The 25,690-nt window shown below is 38.6% G+C and overlaps 1 non-coding gene across 1 annotated transcript; it reads right to left on the bottom strand.

Annotated features, from left to right (window-relative positions):
* Positions 1-17,640: 17,640 nt before the first annotated feature.
* Positions 17,641-17,713, bottom strand: trnak-cuu (transfer RNA lysine (anticodon CUU)). The gene has a single exon. It is a non-coding gene; the product is annotated as a tRNA-Lys (tRNA).
* Positions 17,714-25,690: the final 7,977 nt, after the last annotated feature.

Here is a 25,690-nt window from a genome sequence, read left to right as displayed (position 1 = left end):
ATAACACGCATTTCAGTACTGGAGTGCGTCGGTTTTGATAACCTGAGCCGCTCGAGCCGTGTTCAAAGGAAGATCATAATGAATAAAGTCCAAGTGAAGCCGCAGTCAAAGTTTATTCTCCTCAAAGTGATTTTTTTAAAGACATTGTTCATGTTTTTTTATCATTTAACCCTCCTGTTGTCCTCGAGTCAAGGTAGGAAGGGAGGAAGAAGGAAGGAAAGAAGGAAGGAAAGGAGGGAGGAAGGGAGGAAGGAAAGAAGGAAAGGAAGGGAGTAAGGAGGAAGGAAGAAGGAAGGAAAGGATGAAGGAAGGAAAGAGGGAAGGACGGAGGGAGGAAGGAAGGGAAAGGAAGTAGGGAAGGACAGAGGAAAGAAGGAGCGAGGGAGGGAGAAAGGAACAGAGGAAAGAAGGAAGGGAGGAAGGTAGGGGGGAGGAAAGAAAGGGAAGGAGGGAGGGAGGAAGGAAGGACAGTAGGAGGGAGGGAGGAAGGACAGTAGGAGGGAGGGAGGAAGGACAGATGGAAGGAAAGAAGGAACAGTCATAACAGACGGGGTCAATTTGACCCGGGAGGACGACACAAAGGTTAAAGGAAGAAAAACAAAAAGGGTCCAGCTGATCAGAAATGTTTCTTTAATCTTCACCCCTCTGGATGAGAGGGCTGCTGCTCGCTTTCACTGAGCTGTCATGACACACAACGTAAAAGAGCAAAAAGACTTTGTGTCGCTAACTGTACTTTACAAAGGGCTAAATAAAGTTTAAAAAAGTGACTCGGATACAGTCTTGTTTTGCAGCACATTCAGTGTTTGCATCTATGAACATTTTAAAACGTGTGTCAGCGTGAACAGTCTGCGTGAACCCTTGTGGATACCGACAGATGACTCATTATAAATGGGATGTGTACATTTGCAGGCCCTTCTGACACTTATGCAAAAAACTATCAATTAAACATATACTAGACAGTGTTTTTGTTGTTGGTTTTAAGAGTAACGAGCACAACGTTTATCGTCTAAATTGACCGACATAAGCAGCTGTGTCATCTGCATACTGATGTTCAAAGTGCAGTTTTCCACAGTGGATGTTTCAAGTTTGCTCAATAAGCTTTTTTTTCCTTCTGGATCATAAGGACATTCTGCTTTCCATTCTAATGACTATTATTTACTTACATAAGAAAAAAGATGGTCTAAGTGGTCAAATTATTACCATATGGTAAACGAACAATGAATTATTGACAGTCATTAAAGGGAGGATCACAGGTACCTTATATTGAGTAAGACTCTGTATGTTTTTTTTCTTTTCTACCTTTTGTTGTATTTATCTTTAAAACTCAAACCGATGGACTTATGGCATTAAAGCAAGCAGACTTTTGAATATGAAATGAAGTAAGCGTTAATTTAAAAAAAAAAAATGTATTTATTTATTTTTTCTATGAATTTAAAATGTCCACAATGTGCTTTGGTCATTTGAATCTGTACTGTGAATATTGTTCCTGATTTGCTTTGGCCAATTGCTACATTAGTTAATTGTTCATTATGTTGTACAACTGCGTATTTTTGAAAAATGACTTACTTACATACCTACTGTGGGTCAAAATCAACATGTCTTTGTGTTTTGTGGGTTTCAGGCTGGTTTGTACACTGTGTTTATACAGAAAGCGTAGCAGGAGCAGCATATTTAGAAGAGCAGCAGTCTGTGTCGTCTGTGTTTAAACAAGAGGCGTTCAGGTACAGTGTTGAGCGTAGGTCACCTGTATTTTGGAAGCACTCTGAGACCAATACACAATAACTGCAGCCTTAAAGCCTAAAAGATACACTTCAGGTCATGGTTAAGCACATATAGTGTGGGTGACACATAAGCCAGTACACAGGTTGTGTAAACAGCAACATTGATTAACATAGGAGTGTACTGTTCTGTTTTATACCTGTACAGTTTAAAATGAAATGATTTATGTGTGATAAGCAAATTAATGGGCAAATCATTTATTTGTACTGGTTTTTTAAAATTTCGTTTTACTTTTTTTTCTTTTTTTAGATGAGGTAATTTACATAGTAGATCTGTATGGGTGATTTTTTTTCTTTTCTTTTCTTTTTTTTTGCCATTACACTGCATTAATCCCCCCTTTTCCCCCAAACAAATAACCCAGCACAGGCAGCACATGTAGTTTTATATTGCTCATATGCCTGGTGGGTGTCACCCTCCATCTAAATGTTAGGCTTTGCTCTAACTAACATTTCGGAGCTCTCTGACACTGTTTGCATGTAAACACGCTGCTGAGGAGAAGCTTTTTCTCTCCAGAAAGATGCTGTTTGGAGGAAATTGAGAAGCTCACCCCTGGCACTGCTTCTCCCCATAAATCTTTTAGCATGTGCCTCTTGGCTAAATGACTTTGTACTGACAAAATTTAACCTCGATCCCACCCTGCAAGCTGTGAGAGAGGAAAGAGAGCTCCACGGCGTAGAAGAAACAAATGAGGCAGAATTTCAACCAAAAGGGAGACATCTCGACTTGTTTTGCGGCTCGTACGCTCACGTTTTCGAAACGGATGGGAGAGAAAAACCATTGTGGATTTTGGTGTAAAAATCAGAGGCATAACAGCTAACAGAGAACATACCCACAGGAGAAACAGAGCACCAGGAAAATAACTTTATTACTAGAATAGAAAGGGTTGGTGCACGTTTACAGCTTAGGAAAAGATTTAGGAAGGCAATGTGATTCAATATGGTATCATTTCCAGCATTGCATCATCTTTACATCCATTTAAGTAATACATGTAATCCATCTGTTGAAAGACAAGAGTGATGTATATGTTCATGATCAAACCGGAGAAGGAAAGGCAATGATATGTTTCATTGTTTCCCTTTTAAAATACCAGCGTAACCATTTATTACTTCTGTCAGGATTGAGGAATGTTTTGGTAAAATGACAGTTGAGCTCTTAAATATGTGGGTAAAGATCTATATGCAAGTAGCCATAATGCTGCTACAGGTGGCTAGTTCCTATGTTTACTGTCATTGTCAGACACTTATAACAACAATATGAGCGTGGCAATGGCAAAAAACAAACACTTCTAATGGGTTTACTATATTGCAGACTGTTTCATGGCTGAAGTGCTCTTGTTCAATACTGGACCAATTGTCCCCATTAGTCACTTAGACCAAAAATGATGGGAAAACAGGGACCAGGTTAAAAATACCAGAGTTTTCCTTTAATATTACAAACATACTACATTATTAATGCACAAACCCTATAACCATGTTTAGTTTGCTTTATGTAGACCTTGTACATTATGATAAATAATGTTATATTTCTGTCTTCACTATAAATGGATTGATGTTTTAAATAAAAAGTTTTATTTTATTTGTGGCAAGACTTTTTTCAACCATGACAAATCCCCCCACATCTCAGACTGCATGCCAGACCTACCTTTTTTTATCTGGCTTTCAGTTGAATTTTTATTTTATTCATTAATCAGTCTTTTATTTTATACTTTTATTTTTAGCCTGTTTAACTACCTGGACTATTCTTTTCATTTTATTTTTTTCCTGATTGTTTTCCACCGTTTACATCTGGTTTTACTTCATCACATTTACTCTTTAGTTGTTTTATTTTATTTTCTTCTTATCTTTTTTTTCCTTTTATTACCCCTCCTCACCTTCCTGGTTTGACCCACTTCATTTTATAGTGACTTTGTTTTATTATTTCTTTATAATATCTTATTGTTCTTTTATTACCTATTATTGTATTTGGGTATTTTTAATCTTTACATTTTTATCCTACCTCTGGTGTTTCCTCACTGCAGATTCATGAGAGTTATGATTGGTTGGTTGGTTGGTTGGTTGGTTGGCTGGCTGGCTGGCTGATTGGTTGGTTGGTTGGTTGGTTGGTTGGTTGGTTGGTTGGTTGGTTGGTTGGTTGGCTGGCTGATTGGTTGGTTGGTTGTTCAGTTGGTTGATTGACTGGTTGGTCGATTGATTGGTTGGTTGGTTGGTTGGTTGGTTGGTTGGTCGGTTGGTTAGCTGACTGGCTGGCTGGTTGGTTATTGCACTTTGTGTTACATTACCATGTATGAAAAGTGTATACAAATAAAGTTTGATTGATTGATTGATTGATTGATTGATTGATTGATTGATTGATTGATTGATTGATTGATTGATTGATTGATGCAGTCCCAAAAACCTCCATCAAGAAGAACTTGTAGTGCAGGTGACTCAGATGAGCATACCAACATTTTAATAGACTCCTGTTGTCTGTTATTAGGATTTTGGAAGGTGGGCAGTCAGAGAAACTGTTGACGAATTATAAAAGTCCATCAGAGTTGGTGACCTATTTAAAAAGAGGAAATATGTATGTATAAAAGGATATTGATAGATATAAAAGTATATATTTAAGGATTCATTTATGTATAAAAGGAACTTTTGAATCACAAATTTGATGCTCAAGATGATCACACTGGCCTGTGATGTAGACCATTATTATGCCCACTGAAATAAAAGCTTTTAATGTACTTTCTCTCTTAGTTCTGACTGTCAGTGTCTGAAGAACATTCTTCTTTTCAAGTTTTGCCACTTTAAAAGCGCCTTCAGGTTTCCTGGACTTACCGCATGTGAAAGTGATTAAGCACTTGGCCTGTGTGTTGTTTTTCTGATATTTTTTTTTTCACTTCTAGAATCTAGAGTTGAACCTCTCATTTTCACTCATGTCAGTCCTTGAAAGGCCGCAACCTGAACACTGACTGTATTTGTACCGGTGACAGTCAGCAGCACACATATAAAGACAATAGGTGAACATGGACTCACAAACACACATACACACACACACACACACACACACACACACACACACACACACACACATTCTCCCTCCCATGAATCCTGACATCCTTTTCCTCATCTCTCTGATTTGCTGTTATGTTGCTTGCATCTAAAGCAGACACGTTGCTCTTTTTTTTATATAATTCATTCACTCTCCTTTATTGTGTCGTTTGTTTCTCGTTGCTTGTCAAAGAAGAGAGAGGAGGAGAAAAGAGAAATGGGTAAAAAGATATCTTCCTTCATCTTTAATCCTGTCTTAAGGAATCAAGAAAGCACATCTGAGCTAAGATTCATCGCTGGATTCAAAGAGATCTGCGGAAACAAAGGGAAGCTGTCGAAACCACACCCTGTCATCTGGAGAAATCTCTTGGATAAGGCCAGGTTGCTCATCCACAAGGCAGGGCACTCTGAGCTTTACTTCTTATCAGCCTGCTTTTAAAATCTATTATTATCTAGTCCGATACAGTTAGATTTCTATCCTGTATCGCACTACTCTGGTAAGTCTGTACAGTTAGAGGTAAGTAGCATGTTCAGCCTTGAGGTACATGATGAATCGAGAAAAACTGTGTCATTAACCTCTTTTACAGTGGATTTTCTTCTTCTTCATGTGGATAACTGGACACATTTATAATGGGATGCCACATCTAAGTGTGTCCAGAGGCTGCGATTGAGTTTGAAGGCAGAAAACATCAACAGTAAGAGTCACCATTGTGTTCTATAGAGATGCAGATACACATTCATCCACCTAAGCTGTAATACAAGTACAAGTTTAGCCCTGTTTGAAATAGAAACACTCTCTATAACAGGCTTTTATTGACATGTATTTCTGCATCTACAGATGTCACTCATTTCAGTTGACATGATAGTGATACTGCAGTAATGCCATGATGGGCAGTGAAGGGGATACAGTCATTTATTTATATATATATATATATATATATATATATATATATATATATATATATATATATATATATATATTTATATATTTATATATATATATATATATATCTGTATTCAGGGTCACATTAGAAAAAGACATGTGTATATGGTATTTGTACAGCTCTCAAATGTAAAAATGGGTCAAATATGACCCTGAACAGAATATAAGGGTTACAAAAAAAGGCGCTGTTTTCATTAACTAGCCAAAGTTTTCTGTCATGTGTTCAAATGTAAGAAAACACAATAAATGTCTTCTACAATATAAGCAACTGTAACATAACCCCTATTTTTCCCATACTTCCCACATTTGTCTCATGAAAGTCTCTGACTCATCCCAAGTGGAGTAGAGTTGAGTGAGTACCAGGTACTGGAAAAAAAAACTGTTCAGACCCTCTCCTCTAATGATCCCCCACTAACACGGTTAGAGAAGTCAGCTTTCACATGGAAATAATAATGCTGTAAGCTATATGAATGCAAACCAGCCAATTAAATTAGTAGGGCAACTGTGATTCTTGTTCTACATTTAAGAGCTCCAAATATTTTAAATGTGGAAAACCAAAAACCAAGTTTACTAATTTAATTTGGTTCATGTTTTATTTTTCATTGTTGGTATTGCAGGGTTTGGTTCTGCTCTTTTTCCAAAAGCTACTCACTCCATTTTAAAGGAATACAGTGATATCTACATGGCTTTATCACCTCCAATGTTCTCCACTCACCGACTGTAAATTAATGATTGCTCTTCTCTGTAACCTAACTATAACAGACCTAATTGGGGGTGAATGCCATTGATAAAGTGTCTTTCATTGGTTTCCTCAATATTCAGTGTTTAACCAATTCCAAAATGCTCTGGATGTAAGTATTCACAGAAAACATCCTGCATCTCAGTGTCATGTTTAACTCAGTAGAAGTCCAATTTCAAAAATCAGCAGTTATTAATATGTGTAGACTGTACTCCATTCATTTTTCCATACCACTTATCCCCTAGAGGGTCACACTGGGGCTGGAGCCAATCCCAGCTGTCATTGGGCGAGAGGTCGAGTACACCCTGGACAGGTAACCGGTCCATCACAGCACTAACATATAGTAGACAACCAACCATTCACACTCACTGGGTATTTAGAGTGACCAATTAACCTAAGCTACATGTGTTTGGTCTGTGGGAGGAACCTGACGTATCCAGAGAGAACATGAAGAGGGCCCCAGCCAGCCAGCGGGTTCGAACCTAGAACCCTCTTACTGTGAGGCGACGGTGCTAACCACTGCATCACTGTGCCATCCTCCATTCTATATTTCTTTTAATGGTATCCTCTACGTTAATGTAATGATCCCATAGGTTTAAATTATGGACATCTATTTAATTACTTCTACCTCATTGTTGAGAAATCCAGTTTTGACACCAGTCAAAGGCACTTTGCTGAATTTTAAGCTACAGTTTCTTTTATTTTTACTGTCTTGTAGTCTTGACTTTTTATCAAAGACACTTTTTTTGATGGATTTGCAAAAAGTTCCCCATTCTTACTCTGGGAGCTGTTGAAAGGCAGTGTGGGAATTGTAGGCATTAACTACCTGAAACACAGTTGAGAAGTTGGATAAGCCATTGGTTCAATAAGTATTTTTCCCACAGAAAAATTCCTATTTAAAATTTTCTTTGAGTAATATCGTCAATGTTCCTCACCATAGAAACACAGGACTCATAGGTGTTCTTTATTGCCATCAGTTCTAATTATTTCAACTTGCACCTGAGAAATCGTGCTTTTCTTCCCTCGGTTTGGCGTGGCAAATTGCTCCAAACACTACAATACCCATGATCCCCGTTGGAATGCTATGGAAATGAAAACTCAAATCAGCGCTGTAGTGAATTCAGAACTCTTCTATTGGGCACAAAACATGTCCCAGCTGCTAAATTCATCAAAATGAATGAACAAAATCTTAACATGAGCTTTTTTAAACTGCTGAATCTATTATCAGGACTCTGCCATTTTTATTGTTTAACTTCTGCTTGTCATTAGTGGTGCTTGCAACAGAATCGTGTGCTCTATGACTGGATGTTTGTGATGAAAAATGCTCCTTGGGAGTTGTGGTTTTGACATTGTCTCTACTAGAAATGGACACTTTTATGATATAAAATCACTAAATAGACATAATAAGCAGGATGGGGGGAAACACATGGGTAAGCACATAACCATAAATAACATTTCATATGAACAATCAATATTCTTTCTTTAAATGTTTACCGATGTAACAAATCTGCCTTTAACAGCTGACCTTTGGAACATACTGCACGAGCTTTTGACCTTAAAGTGAAGGTGTTAGTATGAATCAGTCGTGGCAACAGTGCAAAGATTTGCTCAGACAGCAGAGAGGTTTGAAGAGCAAATGTCAACCGAGAAAGAGCGAGCTTCAGATCAGCGTTCCATGAAAGTACAGAGAAGTACGGTAGCAGTCATGTAGTGGCTTGGACTGACACTTGAGGTGGTATGTGTGTGTGTGTGTGTGTGTGTGTGTGTGTGTGTGTAAAGTGACGGTCCGTAGTCTCCGCAGGCTTTGTGGTTGGAGGATACAACTGTTTCTCCTTGTGGCTTCTTTCTCTCCTTTACAAACCCACACACACACATACAAACACACACACACACACACACACACACACACACACAGACACACACCAACACACAGAGACTGTACAGATGTTGCAGACAAGTCTTCTGGGTGTTTTTCGGTGCAAAATAGCAGGTTTTGTCTTGAGGTGGATGGCAAGCTTCCCTTACACACCACGACACTTTCATTCTGTTAAAAGCTCCGAGGGGTTCTGCATGATACCAGTCTACTGCAGTCTAAGTAACCAGTCTAACCAGCTGTGCAGCACTGTTACATTGCAACATCCAGTAGCTAACGTATATATATTGCATGTGTAGATACTCAAGTTTTTTTTTTCCCACGGTGGATTAAAATGCTGATTTAGTAATGATGCCCCTGCTGATCATGAATGAAACAGACTATATACAGGCCTGACACAACCTAACTCTACTGTTTTACATACATACTGTACTTATCTTAAAGAGAACAGTAACTGTGTGTGTGTGTGTGTGTGTGTGTGTGTGTGTGTGTGTGTGTGTGTGTGTGTGTGTGTGTGTGTGTGTGTGTGTGTGTGCGTGTGTGTGTGTGTGTGTGTGTGTGTGTGTGTTTGTGGTGTGGAGAGGTATGCGTCTGGCTGCTGGCTGAGTGTCGGTGGGTCTGCGACTTCACAGGGATTCCAGTGAAAGGTTTTAATTAGCTGCTGACTCGGGTCTTGGCTGCCGGTGTGGAGATGCTTATTGAGGACCATAAATCTGCAGCGATGAAGACGGGGCCACACCCCGGGGCCTTGCAGACACCCCAGCCGTCCCAGCAAGTCCACACCTCTCTCCCCTACACCACAGACACTCGGTACCAGTCCTGACAGGGACATGCCGCAGCTCTCACACGTCCTCATGCATTTACACAAGAGACACTGTAGAAGACTGCACACGGTTTTAAATGGCATGGCATCACAGTCACTCTTTACTATCACTCTCCTATACTCACTCACTCATTCACACACTCACTCTACAGGTAAATCATTGAAGTATACTACTAATACCATCCACTAGCTTTTCCACAATGCACACTTAATGACTGTGACCTAAACCTACATTTGTGAGAACCCATAAAGTCTTGGTCCTAGGTTCTAGGTTCTATGGTTGTTCCCCACTGGGACAAACATCATCATTTTGTGCTTTTTTTATGTTTGGAAGGCAAGTGTAATTACATTTTCAGACAGACAATAACAAAAAAAAAGAAAAATATAGTGATGCAATGTTTGGTGATGATGCCCCATTACATAGTGCAGTAGATAAATAGTTCACTACTTGAAATATTACATGATGATACCAAAGTGACTTCCTGGTTCCATAGCTCAGCAACTCATCCTCAACAACCCCTTAACTCTATCAGTTATTCTACTAACCCGTTTCGATAATACTTCCCAGCATCATATCTCAAAGAAAGCCTGAAGTTCAAATTCAACACACCAAGGCATTAACTTGGCACATGAAAATACTTGTATGTTGGCTAAAGATCTCGAGTCCTCACACAAAGTCATCCAGAGCAGCTCTGCGAAGTTTGATGCACTACAGGCTATGGTCAGAGCTAGCAAGTATCAAGCTAATGATCTCCAAATGGAGGAACTCACCTCAAACATCATTCATATGGAGAACCATAGCCTGAAGACCAAGCGTGAGTCTGGTCTGTCTAAAGGAAAGCAAGGAAGGGTCACACGCCATTGGTTTTCTGAGCACAAACTTGACATAGTGGCTGACTTCACTGGGAAATCAGGTTATCCACATAGAGAAGGCCCATAGGCTTAGTTAGCAGAGATAAGGACACTAACCGTCCTCTAACTGATCTATAAACTACTGGACTACTGACTGTGAGGCCATTTGAAGAGGGGTTGTCGAGGGTAGCCTGGGGCATGTTCCACACAAACCTTAGGTTATTCAAAGACCTGGCTGTTTGTCTGTTTATGTATAGTTTTGTTGTTGAATTTCCCCAGAGTTTGACAGATCTACAGGCCCACAAGAAACAGTTTCTTTCTCATCCCTAGCTTTAAGATCATTTTTGGTTGACCTAAACTTAGTGAAACTCTGGCACATTTGCAACAAAGTTAAAGCCTACCTTTTTCATTCCTGTTGTCAGGGTACCTCCTCTAGGACTAATTACATATCTGACAGCCCTTATAAATAATATATCTCATATTAATATGCTCCCTAGCCTAATCTTTGATCATGCCGCTACAGTATGTCATGCTCTATAACACCATTCATTGACTACCACAAATCATGGAGATATTGAGATTCAACAACTTTTTACTTAGTAATGCTGATTTTATTTTTTTATTTTTTTATCACAAATGAATAAAACAACTCTTTTGGCTCTGGTTTTGCTTTTAGGTTAAAATCTGCACCCAGCATAGGGTTTTCTGAAATTGAGAAAACAGGTTTATTTTAATCAATCATCTCCTTAATGAAATACCTATCACCTTTAGTGGTTCACCCATAGTTAAATAAAGGAATTTTATTAAACCAACGTTGTTATAAATACCATTTTCAGTGATATTTTTAACAACGCTGGAAACCATTTATTCCAAGATTACTGGGCACAGCTTACTTTCTTAACTTGAGACTGAGATCTACAATGAAGACATATGGTGTGCCCTGGAATGGGCCCTTGCCAGAGCACCCTATGGAGAGGGGGACTGGTCCTGGGAGGTGTTCTCAAGAGACAGTGATGTGTATATATAACTCTCTGCTTGATTGTTCTATTAAGACACAGGCTGTTGAAAGGGTGGGACGGGGAACTCCGCAGTGTCGGTCTTGAACCAGATTGGGAAACAGTATGGTCCAATTTAAGCAAGACCTTCACAGAGCATATGCTACACCTATCAAATGTTTAAAAATGAAACTAATTGCTGTACTTACTGCCGTGCTCAGATGAATATGCTTTGGGAATACTCACTGATCGGAGATTACTGGACTCATGTCAACACCGTCAGACTTATTAAGATCTACAATTCTTGCCTAATCCCTGCCTTTGTCCGCTCAATGGCGACTCATCTTGTCTTTCAATCTAAATCGGCGTAGGCTAATTCTGGCAAGCCTTTACAGCGGTGATAAAGACCATACTATCACTGAGATTTAATCCGAATCTCTCTTTGATTCAGTACTGGATGGCGTTTTACCACAATATAGCATCTCTTCAGTGTACAACAGCGTGACTCAATAGAGCCAAGCTGCCACTGTTCAGGCATGATCAGGCATGGCTGTATCCATAAGGGACTACCTTAAAAGAAGGGTTTTCCTTCCTCCCACACTCCTCTATACCCAGTCATATCAGACCTGGAGTGGGCCAGCTTTAGAAGTTAAATGGTTGAATGGATGGTTATATACAATACATGGATTTGTTTAACTGTTTGTTTGTTTCTTTTCTTTTCAGTCTAATGTGATTTGCCTTTTGCTTTTGCTTGGCAAAGTCTGTTTCTTGTTTGCATTTATTACTGCCACTGTTGTCTTCAAACATTATTGTTAAGTTGCTGCCCCGTTGTTGTTGCTGTTTCTTTGTTTGTGTTTTTTTGTGTCCTGTACTTTCAGAAATAAAGATTGATGATCACGCAACCTGAACCCAACAATCTACAGTTTACACAATAAAATGCTGAAAAAACATCTATCAGATCATTTTGAATCAGAATATCGCTTGTATATTTAAACACGCTTCATTCCTAAATGTATCTCAAATTTAAACATTTCGATGACATCAATCTGTAATACTGTCAGGACGGGTTTCTCTAATAAATTGTGATTTTTTTTCTTTTCTGTCAATCCATTTACCCAACTCATCCTCACTGGGGGAAAAAAAGACAGTATAGTAATATTCAGGCCTGCAAAAATGACCTATTGTTGCATTTAAGCCACCTAGAGGTATTAAATTATAGTAAGTAATTATGATTGGTGGAAGTGACCGCCCAGTTTATTTTTGACAGACACCATGTCAAGCTAGACAGAGCAGATTGAGCCGTGCAAAAGGTCAAACACAGGAACAACATAGGGCATCCAATACATTTTCAAAATAAAACACCCAAGGTTCCAGAACGTATCTCAGCAACACAATTAAAACAGACCAATACAGAAACCATTTAACTAGCATACAGTACTTACCTTAAGAAGAAACACAAACATTGGTTGAAAAGTGACCATATTAACAAAAGTTCAGTTGCACTGCTATTCCAGTAATTACAGTAGGCTAAAGGCACTTTGGCCAGTAGGGTATGCCACATGTGGAGGATGGAATAAAACTGTCACAACATGATACAGCTATGACCGGTGGAAAGAAGGCGCGATGTGATTTCCTTTCTAGGAGACAGGGTGAGTTTAGATGTCAAAAAGTGGCCTTTGCTGCAGGAGATCACAGTTTCCTTCCTGTTTCTAACTGCAAGTTGAGGCATTTTATATTAAACAACCATAACGGGGCTTGACACTGTGTTTACTGACGCCGTGACGATGGAGATTGCGTAACTTTAAGGAAGTAGAAACCACATTTCAAGTGATCAGTTTAACCCAAACCATGATCTTTCCCTGAACCTAACCAGACTTTAACCACAGCATTGTCACATTACAAAACATCATTATTTTTCACTCATAGGCGCCTTGTATACTGTTGTCATTACAGTGATATAATGAACTGTGTTTAGTGATGGGAAACACAAATATTGCACCAACTGAATTACAGTTACCAGAGCTAGAAATACATGCCCTGTGGTGATTGTGAATGTAGGGGGTGCTGTAACTACAGAAGAATAAATACAAGTTCTCCATTTCTGGCTAAGTGTACAAACTACAACCAACACCAAGGAAACATAATCTAGGTTCAATTCTGAGGGTTTTTCCTTTCATTTCCCATTATGACCTTTGAAAAAATGGTATCTATTTTTCTTACTTTAACATATAAACCCTGTGGTCCCCTACATTTAGCCCTTTTTTACCTCTCAGAATTTGCATTGAACTATTTATTTCCCTCCTTTTCCATCTCTGTGGTCCTACTGTGAGCCAACCAGACAAAAAAAAAACCACGAGTGCAGTTGTGTTCCTTCACATCTTCAATTGTTCAAAACATACATGGAAAATGATAAAAGTAATTGTAAGAAGTGATATTGTGAGAATCCCAGCTGTGTAGAAGCTAAAGCTATTTTTAACTTTTTTTAACTGCTTTTTGAAGTCCAATGCTTCTGCAGAGTCTAAACCTACTGAATGTTAATTTAATGATTGCTTGTCTTAGACCCCAGGGTGGGCAGAGGGCATGACATATTATATATTGTTTTGTGTGTGTGTGTGTGTGTGTGTGTGTGTGTGTGTGTGTGTGTGTGTGTGTGTGTGTGCGTGCGCATTGCGTCTTAGTTTATATGTTAATGTTCTTTATCATCTATAAGACAAATGATTTCATAGGCCTCAGCAGGGATGATCCAGCACCAGCAGGCAGAGAGATTACATGCCCACTGCTGTAGTGAAATGACTTAACTGTAATAGCTGATGATGCTTTATGGTCAAGGCTGGTGCAGGCGGCCATGTGCCACTAATTTTTTTTCTTTTTTTTTTTTCTTTCATGGGAGCAAGACGATGATGAAAATTCACCGTGCATCATTATTACAGCTCACGTTTCAGGTGGGTTTCTTCTTCTTCCTCCCGAGCAGACGAGGAAGCTTCATCTGGCAGACCGAGGCACAGAGCCATTAGCATACTTATGAACTTTCACACTGTCTTAATTCTCAAATTAAACACCTGCCTCATTCTGCCGCCGAGGTGTTTCCGAGAGTCTCATTCTCTCTCCTTCTGTGTGTATGCGTTCATAACTTTTTTTTTTCTCCCTCTCTTCCTCTCCTCTCTGAAGATCTGAACTCCTTTCTCTCCTCCCTTCCACCTAACAGTATGGAAAGACACAGAGAATGTAATTATTTCTCACCTTTTCTTTTTTTGTGATATATATTTGATATGGTAGAAGGAAAAAAAAGGTATATTTTTCATGAGGAGAGAGTATTGTTTCTTTTCTTCTTCTTCTTCTTTTTTCCTTTTTTACATGAAAGTCATAAAATAGTGAAGTTAAAAGAAACAGTTTTTTTCTAAGTATTACTGTTGTTATTATTTATTCTGCATATTATATTGCCAAATTATTTTATTATTTATTTGTCCTAAAATGTCTAAATAATGACTGCTGCTAGTGATAAGCGCTTATTATATGCTTATTTTGACTAATCTAAAAGAAATGTATATATATATATAAATATAAAAATAAAGTGAATGCATAATTATAGCCAGTGTTTGGGAGTAACTAGTGGCATGTAATTACAAATTAAATGTAAGTGTAATCTGTTACAGTTACTGATAAAAAATGTTGATGATACAAAGATGATTATCATTATTTGTCCAAAAAAAAAAAAATTAGAAAGTTAGAAAATTAGAAAAGTCATCAAAAAGTCATCAAATGTAATAAGTTACAGTCACATAGTTACATTACTTATAACATTTTAAATAGAGTAACTAGTAATCTGTAACCTATTACATCTCCAAAGTAAACTTTACAAACATGACAATAAAGTGGTGGGAAATAGACCTTTTAAATAACATGTAGAGGAATACATTAATTATTGAGCAAAATAGGGGAAAAAAGAACATTACAGACACTTTATAGCATCTCTGCAACCCTGGTCCCAGGCCTGCTGATGGAGTATGTGTACAACAGAAGGAGGGAGAGAGTTGAATTCATAAAGGCTGAGATGAGCTGTGGTGGTGTCTATGATGTCATATGAGTCTTCGTGTGTTCAGTATATGGTTGTACCTATGTGTGTATAAGTATATACGTGTGAGCGTATGGTAAAGATTATGAAGTTACAAAAAAGGGAGAGAAAAAAACCTATAGAAGGAATAAGGATATGAATTTAAAGTGATAATAATCATAGCACGGATAATGAGAGGTGAAGCCATGATGAGTTATTATTAAAAACAGAGAAAAATGATGCAAATTGAGGTTTTTTTTTAGCATCCAATGTTTGTTTTTTTGTTTACTTGCGCAAATGACTTAAAATGACAAATTATTCATTAAAAATAACTAATTGAAATCTGATTAATTTGAAGTAATTCACCTAATTGATTGAATTGTTTCAGCTCTAATTTTTACACAAAAGCTCATGAGATAAATGTGTGTGTGTGTGTGTGTGTGTGTGTGTGTGTGCGAGTGTGTGTGTGTGTGTGTGTGTGTGTGTGTGTGTGTGTGTGTGTGTGTGTGTGTGTGTGTGCGCGAGTGTGTGTCTCTGTGTGTGTGTGTGTGTGTGTGTGTGTGTGTGCGTGTGTGTGTGCGTGTGTGTGTGTGTGTGTGTGTGTGTGTGTGTGTGTGTGTGCGTGTGTGTGTGTGTGTGTGTGTGTGTGCAAAACTGGGAAACAAAATGAAAAGACATGTCCTCTTTGGCTTCTACTATAATAGCCGGGCTCCTTGCACCGTTTTTGTGATTTCTGATTCTCATTTTGCCGCCTGATTTTGATGAATAAGAAACAGCTGATTGGCACATTTTTATAACATTTCATCAATATCACAAAAGTTGTCTCGTGCTCTTTATGCTGGTTCAATTTCATTGTAAACAGCCTGTCAAGAATGTCACATTTCTTTCAGTTCGGCTGTCAGACGTCAAAATTTCTCTCCAGCACCACCTCAAACTTTCATACCTGCTGTCTGCCCCATGTGTATTCTATGTCTCCATGGTGACTGTACTGCACTGAGAAATAAAATATGACCGATATTAGCTGACACTAAAGAACAAGAACAATTTGCCCACTACTAATGATTTGTCAAAATACTGCTTTCACTTTTCTGCTGGAAGCATTTTAAATGTTCAGTCTGTCAGTTTATTTCCTTCATCTCAACTGTACTGTACTCTCTTCATTCCCCTTCCTCTCTTTTCCTCTCGCCAGGCCTGAACGCATCATCTTCCCCTCTGCTCCGAGTTGTGCAGTCATATACCGAGTCCGGTCTTTTTTTTAATCATTCTCTATGCTAATGCTGTCTTCCTTTCTCTCAGCGGTGTAAAATGATTCCATTTGTAGATCCCTGCTAATTAAATAAAAGGTCAGAGAGAGCGGCAGAGATGCCACAGAGAGAAACACTCAACCTTCATGCTGTGAGATAACGCTGACACAGATCACTGTTGGTCCAGTCTGTGGCAAAAAGAAAACTACTGTACTTGATAGTGTTGGGACTTCTAATGCATGTCCCAATCCAGCATGTGACCTTTGTAGTATGCGCTACATATTCAGCAGAGAGTTGTACAACCCAGTGATGGTCTAATACTCTAGCAGAGATGTTCCACATGGACAAAATATCAGTTTGGAATTTTTAAGATTTTGGACCACTGGCTTAAAATTCTGGCTTTTTAGAGAACATCTCCAAACCTATTTGTCTACAATCCTGGACTATGTTCAATGACAGTGTTTCTTTCTATAATATCTATGGATCAATAATGTTTTTTTGTGTCCATGTGGTTTAGTCAGATTTAAAGGGGTTAAAATGTGAAAATAAACGTATGAATAACTTGCATACATTCTTTTTTTGTAAAACCAAAATAAAAAATTCTGCTTTTAATTAATTTTGAGAGAATATATTAGAGGATTATGGCAAAAATGTCTAAGTGGTGTAACCATAAAAACTTTGTACCAAATAATTCAACTTGCTTAAAAACAGTAAATTCTCAATAAAACACCATATCAACTAGTTTGGCATGATCTTACATTATAACTTTTATATTAAATAAAGGTAATGGAATACAATTGTTCTAAATATTACATTTAATCTGAGGAATCATGTCAATCAGGAACCATTTACATTTTTCATTTCAAGTCATTATTAGTATAAGTCCACTTAAATACACTGTAGGTGGATAAATATTTCATATTTATCATTCTTTTGTGGTTAAAACATTTGATATTTTCAGGAGCATTCAGTCTTATTTAAAGATATTTTTGAATTTCTTATCTTGCCAACCCTTATTTGTCACTGACCTATATATATATATATTGAAAAGATGAATGTGTGTTGTAAAAAAGACTGTGTACAAAATTAGGAATCGGTCAATAAAATGAACTGTTATTATTCTGTGTGGTGCCCTGTAAAGAGCACATGACACTCTTGAGAAAGTCTCGTACTAATCCGGACCACAAATGGCAGAACTGTGATGATACTGCGGCCTTTCTTTGGCAAGATCAGCCACAGATTAAACATGAAACTGGAAGCACACATTTCAAATCTACTGTTCCCCAAAGGCAGCTCCAAAGGATAAGCTGTGCGCCCAATGTGGGGCTCGAACCCACGACCCTGAGATTAAGAGTCTCATGCTCTACCGACTGAGCTAACCGGGCTTCGCTTGCTTAGTAAAAGCTCTCGTTTTTTAAGCTGTCTAATAAACGAAACTTTCCCACACTGTTTTAAAGAAAAAGGACCAGCTGGTGGGTTCTTCCAACACTAGTGTGGAAATAAACCACATATTGTGAAATGGTGCTTTCAATTGATCCCTGAAGTCAAGTCACCTGAACTTTGCAAGTGGTAGAGACAGCAACATTAAAATCTTGAAAGTAAGTCACTGTTGAGTTTGATTTAAAAGGACTTGAGGGTCAACATGGTCAACATGAGCAAATAAACGTATTTAAAAATGCCTTGAATATTTTGTTGCTTTAAATGACTGTTTAATGTTAGACTGGAAATCTAACGATGAGTTCCATAAGAATCAGGGAAAAACATGATTCATACATGGTAAGCTAAACTCAGCCTGTTGTAGTAAAATGTTTGCAACATGGCACTGGGAAAAAGGATACTGTCTCATACTAGTCCCACTGCCCTTGGGGAAATTAGATTGCTATAAATGCATTTGCCATTTTTTGGAGTATAAGTGTATATTGTACTTGGGCTACACAGGACAGCTTCAGGCATAGAATAACAGAACAAATATCCAATGATTTCATACAGAGTCATGCAGGTAGTGGAGCAGGTCTACTGCATTTTAGGTGTAGGTATGTTATGCTGGCATTTGTTTTGTCTTGATATAGCTAACGTCAGAAATGAAAGATTGTGGTCATGGTACATAAAGTAAATATAGTATATAACATGGCATGGTTAAGGTAAGGTGACTAAAACACTTGCTTCAGGTTAGAGGACCTATTTATGACATTAGTACTTTGTATGCTTCATGTTTCAGTCACATAACAAGCAAATCTAAAAGTTACATACATTTTACAATACATCAAGCTATATTAATTGGTTAAACCTCACAAAATAGTGAGTTTTAAGAACACAAACTAGATTTACATTTTCTCAGGAAGAATAAACTAAGATTGTAGTTACTGCACTTTGACTGTGTACTACCTTTATACATAGCTGTTTAAGTTAATACAAAAGCAGAGTGCTGTATCTGTATTTTTGGGGTCATAGATCAAATACTTGGTCTTGATTTTTAATCATGAAAATCACTTCAAGTATAAGCACATTACTGCTTTTCTACTCATAACACATTTAACTGTACATCCATTTTCTCAGTTTCATTGCTAGGGTAGTAACTGCAATTTTCCTTTGTAGGGCAGTGTAGGTGATGCTATGTGATTAAAACATAGAGTAACATATGGAGTGCTGAGATTAGAAATGGGGCTAAAGGTTGGGGAAGCTCTATTTGATAGTCCGCAGCAAGACGCAAACTCCAGTTTCTTGCATAAAGACCATACCACCAACACCATCACCACTGGAACTGGATGGAAATTGATCCAATAAAAAAAGCAATTCCTTTGGTTGCTGGACTGAAATATCTGTATCAACAATGAAAAGTACATATGGGTCAGGTCCTAGTCTGTAAATCACACTCATATATCCATACACGCACACATACCAAACCTTTCAGTGCCACAGATGTTTGAACATCCTTGTTTGGACTGTGCTGTTTAAGGGAGACAAAACCTTATCTGCCATCTCCCTCCATCCTCACATTTCTATTCTCCAGCATTTGACTCGCAGTCCATCATTCACAAGATGACTCCCTTGACTCAAACACCGCACCCCCAGACTCCATAAACTCTGAGACATCCCGCTATACAATATACATGTGTATTTTTTTCTGATGGTAGACTACAGTAGATTTTGTTATCATCTTAAATCAGTTCAACAGAGCCTCTTTAAAAAAGGACGATATGTCTGTAAGAGAATAAAAAATAAGCGTCAAGAGGGAGGCATCCTGACAGAGGAGTGACAGATTTGGTCTGTATGTGAAAGCCCCACCTAGGACGCCTGGCAGGCAGTAATGCTGTGAGCGAAGGCAAACCTCATAAAAGGAGTGGCGTGCAACGGAGATGGGCTCCGTCGCCTGCGGGGGACTAATGGCAGCAGAGAGGCAGCAAAGCTTGAAATAAGGAGATACTAAAATTTATGAAAAGAATCAGCCATCCAGCCTGATTACCACTCTCACAGAGGAGGAGGTGAGAGAGAGTGTGAGTGTGTTTGTGACAGCGAAAAGAGATTTTAAAGGAGAGGTGAGACATCTTTTCAGCAATACATCAAAAGCATCAGATAGTTTCCCTCTTCTTCTGTCAGGGTAACAGGTTCTGTGGGGGACGTTTTACTTCACCTTGTGGTCTTAAACAAACACCATTTCTTTAAACAAACACTTTAAGATTTTTGAGAAATTTGGTGGTTTGCTGACTTTTTGATGTCATATCAGAGGAGCCATCTCTGTACATGCAGTCCTGTTCCTGTTTAGCATATAGTACAAAGACTGGAAGCAGGAGGAACTTCTAGCCTGTAGCACTGAAGAAGGCATACTTTTACCAACGCAAATCAATTCTACGCTTGATATCTGATATTCTAAAGTGCTCCTACACAAGTCATTATACTCATTTGCTTACTAAAGCTTATTAAGATGTTTTAGACCATAGAGTTATGGTTGCAGGTGATTACATATCCTACACTATGGAGAAGGCAATCACCCTGTTTAGTACAATATTAACATACTACAAACCCCAGCATCTCTTTCCTGTTTGTGATCACGTTGCTCACTGTTTATGTATTTCCCACACTGGAATTATGACATCACATCTTTTTTTTAGGGCTGAGTGAAAGGCATTTTCATTGGATTTGATTGTAATTGTGACCGTGATATATTTTGTTCTTCTTCTGGTTCATGGTGAAATTACACATCAGTGACTATAACCAATTAAGTTATTGGTCTAACCATCTCTAACTAATTTAAGCTAAGCCATACACCTTTTAAGTTTATGGAGATGAGTGAATACTCCATTAACCAGGCCAAAGTTTGGTACCATCCAAGATGGCAAAATCTCATTGGTACCAGTTTTTTTGTAGGGTTCATTTAAGTCCTTTGAAACATGGTATTTCTAATAAGTAGTAGCTTTACTAATTTATTTGGGATGATCATTGTTTTTTTATTATCACCCTACAGTACAGTAGCACCTTAGATTTGTGTGTAATCTTTTGTAAGATCTTATGTTGTGTAATTATTTTTGAATTACACATAGAATTACACATGCCAAGATTATACCATATATACAAAGAATATAAACAGGTTCTTTGAGTTTTTCAAAACAAAGAGGTGGTCTTGACAGTAGATAGAAATCTCTTTGGGTATATGATCATTGCCTTGCAAAGTAGAGATCTTCACATTAAAGATGTCCTGGCTCATCCACTTGGTCCACTGCCTTGGGCACTCTCAAATCCAGATGGCTCATTGCAGAAAACTAACAAGGCTGCTCTTGCAAAAGTGTTAGAGAAATTAGCATCAGCAGTTAAAGATATTGGGTAATATCTGAATGCATCATTTAAGGAAAGTACCTTGTTCTGAAACTGAAAGGTGATGTCAAGACCTTTGGAGAAATTGCTTGGTTCTGTGCTCAACCCAGTGTTGCAAGAAGGAAGAAATACTAAATGGATAGATGTGGTGTTTGAGGTGTTCTGGAATACATCAATCAAGAATGCTGGGAGATGCAGTCATGGATCAGCAAGTAGCACTCAATGGAAGAACATTGCCCCAGGACACTGATGCTGTGCAGTGGAGAAAGCTGTTAAGTAATGCAGACAGCAAAACAGACTTGATAACATTCATCGTGGACTAGCAGAAGCTAGTAGAGAACTGGGTAAGGCTTCAGGACAAGCAGCTTTTTGCACCCTGTGGAGAGACATGCCAATGTCTGAGCAAAAAGGACTACAATGTTGTTGAAGAGCTGAAATCTTCCCATGTGGAGGCGGATACCCATATGCTCCTAAATGAATATCATGCCAGTCAGAATGACTATCAAAACACAATTATTGTGAGTAGGGATACATAAGTTGTGATCCCTTGTCTTGGTTACTGTAAGAAGATAAACTGCCCCCTCTATCAGATTCTAGTCAGAATCAGACAAGGTACATCAACATCAGCAACATTGCTCAGCGAGTTGGAGATGACCTATGTGATGCTCTTTTAAGTGTTCATGCCTTTATGGGTTGTGACAGCAGAAGTGCTTTTGCAGGACGAGACAAACTCAGTGCTGTCTGACTTGTCAAAGCAAACAGGACATTCTTACAAATCCCTAGGAACTTCCTGGGATGGATCAGAGGAATTATGTCTAGAGGATGTATGCACCATCATCTAGCTTATACTGTATGTCATATATGTTACGGATCTTTGTTAGCGGCTGCTCTACAGCAAAAGGGGTGAAGTGGAGACCAACCTACCACCCCCGTGCAGGGACTGCTTACAACTACATATACAGTGTGTCAATAACCAGGCAGCAGTCTGGAGGCACTGCCTAGATAGACAGCCAGAAATACCAGAACCAAAAGGACATGGATGGACAATTGATGTTAAAGGTATGCTAAATACCTTAAACAAACAAACTGAGGATAAATATCTTCCACTTGTTCTTACAGGTATGCTGATACTAGACTGGATGCAGGGAACCCAGCACCAATGGCTGTCTTGGATCATGCCAGTGTGTATGGATCTGCAAGTTTTCAGACTGCTCTGGCCTTGCCGGCAAATTTAGGTGCACAGAAATGCGAAAGCTACAAAACTACATCAATCAGAAGGAGGTGGAGGAAGATGTAGAAATTGTTGTGAAAATGGTTGATTAAGATGTTAAAAATGCCAATGATGAATAGACAGAATATTAATGTTCAAGAATTAATATTAGTATGACAGTGTAATATGCTGTTTGTAATGATGCGGATGATCATTGGTATAAATAAGTGAATTAAAGATGTCAAATTCTTCATTTTATTCCGTGTATTACATGTTCTGTTCAAATGAAGTGTATGATTTTTTTCATTCTTTGGATGATTGGAGGTTGATTGCTGTGGCTAAGCTACCACCTTGGAAGGGTTTATCATGCTGAAATATCATTTAGAGAAAAATGCTTTTTAGACACTTGAATTTGCCATTTGGGTGATACCAGTGAAAATTCTGGTTTGGGCCCATGGACTAAAAGGTATTCCGAGAGAGACCAAGGTTTTTCTGATTCTGAGTATGTAGAAAAGAGTAAATTCCACCGAAAAATAATTATACCTTTGTTGCTTTGACCATCACATATAACTAATAACTATATTAATAAATGCATCGTCTTTTGCTGCTGGTTGTACCGAGCATGGCAAATATGACAGACAGACAGTGAACTGTAAAGGCATTTCAACCTGATAGCAGCAGTAAATTTAATGACACTACTTCAACATGATCTGACACGCTCATTTCAAAAGCCATTACGAGTAGTTTGGCTAATCAGTCGTTTAGCCTCGAACTATAACACTCTATTTATCAAGTGGCCGGGGCTCCCTGCTCACCTCACGCTCCGCTTCCATCTGATCCTGGCGCAGGGATCCGCTGTTTGGCAAGAGAGCGCCTATAAATAAAGAGAGGCCTGCACAAAAGAATGTGTTAATTACTAATTAGAGAGAGAGGGACCAACTGAGTGTTTGCTGGAAAGCTACATTGCATTCATGTGTGTGTGTGTGTGTGTGTGTGTGTGTGTGTGTGTGTAGGTGGGTGGGTGTACGTTCAGTGCTTGTGCTATTCTGAGCCACTGATGGTGCCACCAGGACAATACACTTCAAATCAGATGGAGGAATCGGAGGGGGGCATTAAGCGATAATTTAAAGGTGCAATGAATAAGATTGATGACTCCAATCTATCTGTGGCTGTAACTAGGACTGTTGATTCAGTGAAGGCTTCAACAGATGCTAACAATTCTAGACTTTAAAAACTCACTTTTTGGCCTTTAGATAGTTTTGAACCCCTATTTCTGCTACCCACATATGTACACAAATTCACACACTAATGCTTGTATAGTCGCACATTTTTCATATCCTACAAGAAAGGCTGATACTGTATGTAAGATACCCCACAACACCCCTAACTGCCATTTCCTCAACACAGCCCAGCAATCACAACCCAGCAATCACTGGAAAGTACAGATATTACTTCACTATTTTGGTAAGTAACTGGGTTAAAACTGTAAAGTTTACTCTGAAGGTAGTGCTAGAGGAAAGACCATTGGACCATGAAAATCAATAGATTCATGTGGCCACTCAGTATCAGGACAATTACATTTTGAAATATTAAAATAAGTACTTGTGGTCATTTTGGCAGTGCTTGATGAAACTTCAGAGGGTCACTAAAATTAGCCATTTTCTTATATGAACTCTAGAAGAATAAGGTCCAGACATTTTTCGGAGTTGCCTTTTCGTAAATGTAGCACACAACAGGAGGTTGTTGGAAATAGTCCATTTGGTTTTAGGTGAGGTATGGTGCCTAGGTAGAGCGCGTAGGAGGCAGGATGTGATTCAAAAAGTACACTGCGGTTGTTCCAACTGATTTGGGCATTTGAGTTCACAGATACAGCCACTCTGGGTAATGTCCAGATAACTTTATGGTTGCAGCGCATGTGTGAGAGGGGATTAAAATGCATCTTCTGAGGACCATGAATATCTTGTCTGAATTACTTTTCCAGATATCTTGTAATGGACCAAAGTGTTAATCAAGAAAATATTTTGGAATCATACAAACCCATGATTTAGAGGTTTTCATAGGCCCACTCAGTTCCCAGACTTCAAAACCCAAAACAGGAACTGTCTCGGCTTGTTCCAAATTCTTTCAGTCTAATATTTCTGCAGATTTCGGGTCTGTCAATATGTCAAATACCAAGGTAGATTTGAGTGGACACTATCAGCTCTGATCACATGGTGCATCATAATCACCTCAAAAGAAAAATGTGTTTTTGATGTTAGTATGAATTGTGATGTTCAGGGACAAACAGGTATTGCTACACTTGTTGACTATGGTAACTTGTCAGTTGGTGACACATCATGCTGTCCTCTCTTTATTTGTCTGTTAATGTCAACAGTACTTGGAGTGGGTTTAGTTATTATTGGCTCAAATTGGGTCTGACTGTCCTAGGGTCTCTTTCAGATCAGGTCTCCTTTTCAATCGTTATTAATTCAGGGTTTGGGCATGTCTCAAACTCATCTGTTTCAAATCAGGACAAAAACTTTGTCAAGATGCTTTTCTCAAGGCCAATGTGTTGGACAGATAGACAGATACTATCATGATGACTTAGATATCAGAGACCAATTTTTTGTACGCTGTCTTCTACCAACAGTCAAAGGTGGTTTCCATCTACCACAGTCATTGCCTAATCATAATAAATTAGATTGAGTCGCTTAAAGTTAACTAAACCCTAAACATGCAGACGAGCAGCACATGCACATATGAATCATATTAGTTATGGGCATGTGTTTTAGAAGGCCTGCCAATACGGGTGCCAGATCAGAACCCACTCATACCCCTAGGGGCAATGACAAAGACAACAACAAATTGTTTAGAATGGCAGACTTATGATGGATGGACTAACTGATAGTCCAACCAGCAGCAGCGAAAATACACAAAGCAGCATTTTATATAGTTTGTATTGCCATCATTTGTTTGGTACTTTTTGAAAAGCTCCCCAGTTACCAATACAGCCACAACTTTATATCCGCAGCTGGGGATACAAACAGAACTTTGTCCTTTTCGATTGCCAAGAATCCCACACATTCACCTTCAATTCACCTCCAACTAACTTTTCTCACAAGCGCTCAGAAAATACTAAAACTCTTGAATACAATAAATAAGCATCGCCACCCAGTTAACGCAGAGGATATTAGTGTCAAATAAAAACTGGGTCCTCACTTTCTCACTTCCCAACCTGCCATTATAACTGTGCCATGAAAATATTGCCATAGCCGAGGCCTCTCCTTCCCCCCTTTCCCTTCATCTAAAAAGAATGTTTTCATAATATGAAATAATAATGCCCTGTTTGCAGCTACCGTCGCCG

The sequence above is a fragment of the Scomber scombrus genome, chromosome 19 (assembly GCF_963691925.1).
Source record: "Scomber scombrus chromosome 19, fScoSco1.1, whole genome shotgun sequence".
Taxonomy (NCBI): domain Eukaryota; kingdom Metazoa; phylum Chordata; class Actinopteri; order Scombriformes; family Scombridae; genus Scomber; species Scomber scombrus.
Note: the sequence above shows the minus strand (reverse complement) of the source record. Positions and strands in the feature narration are given on the sequence as shown.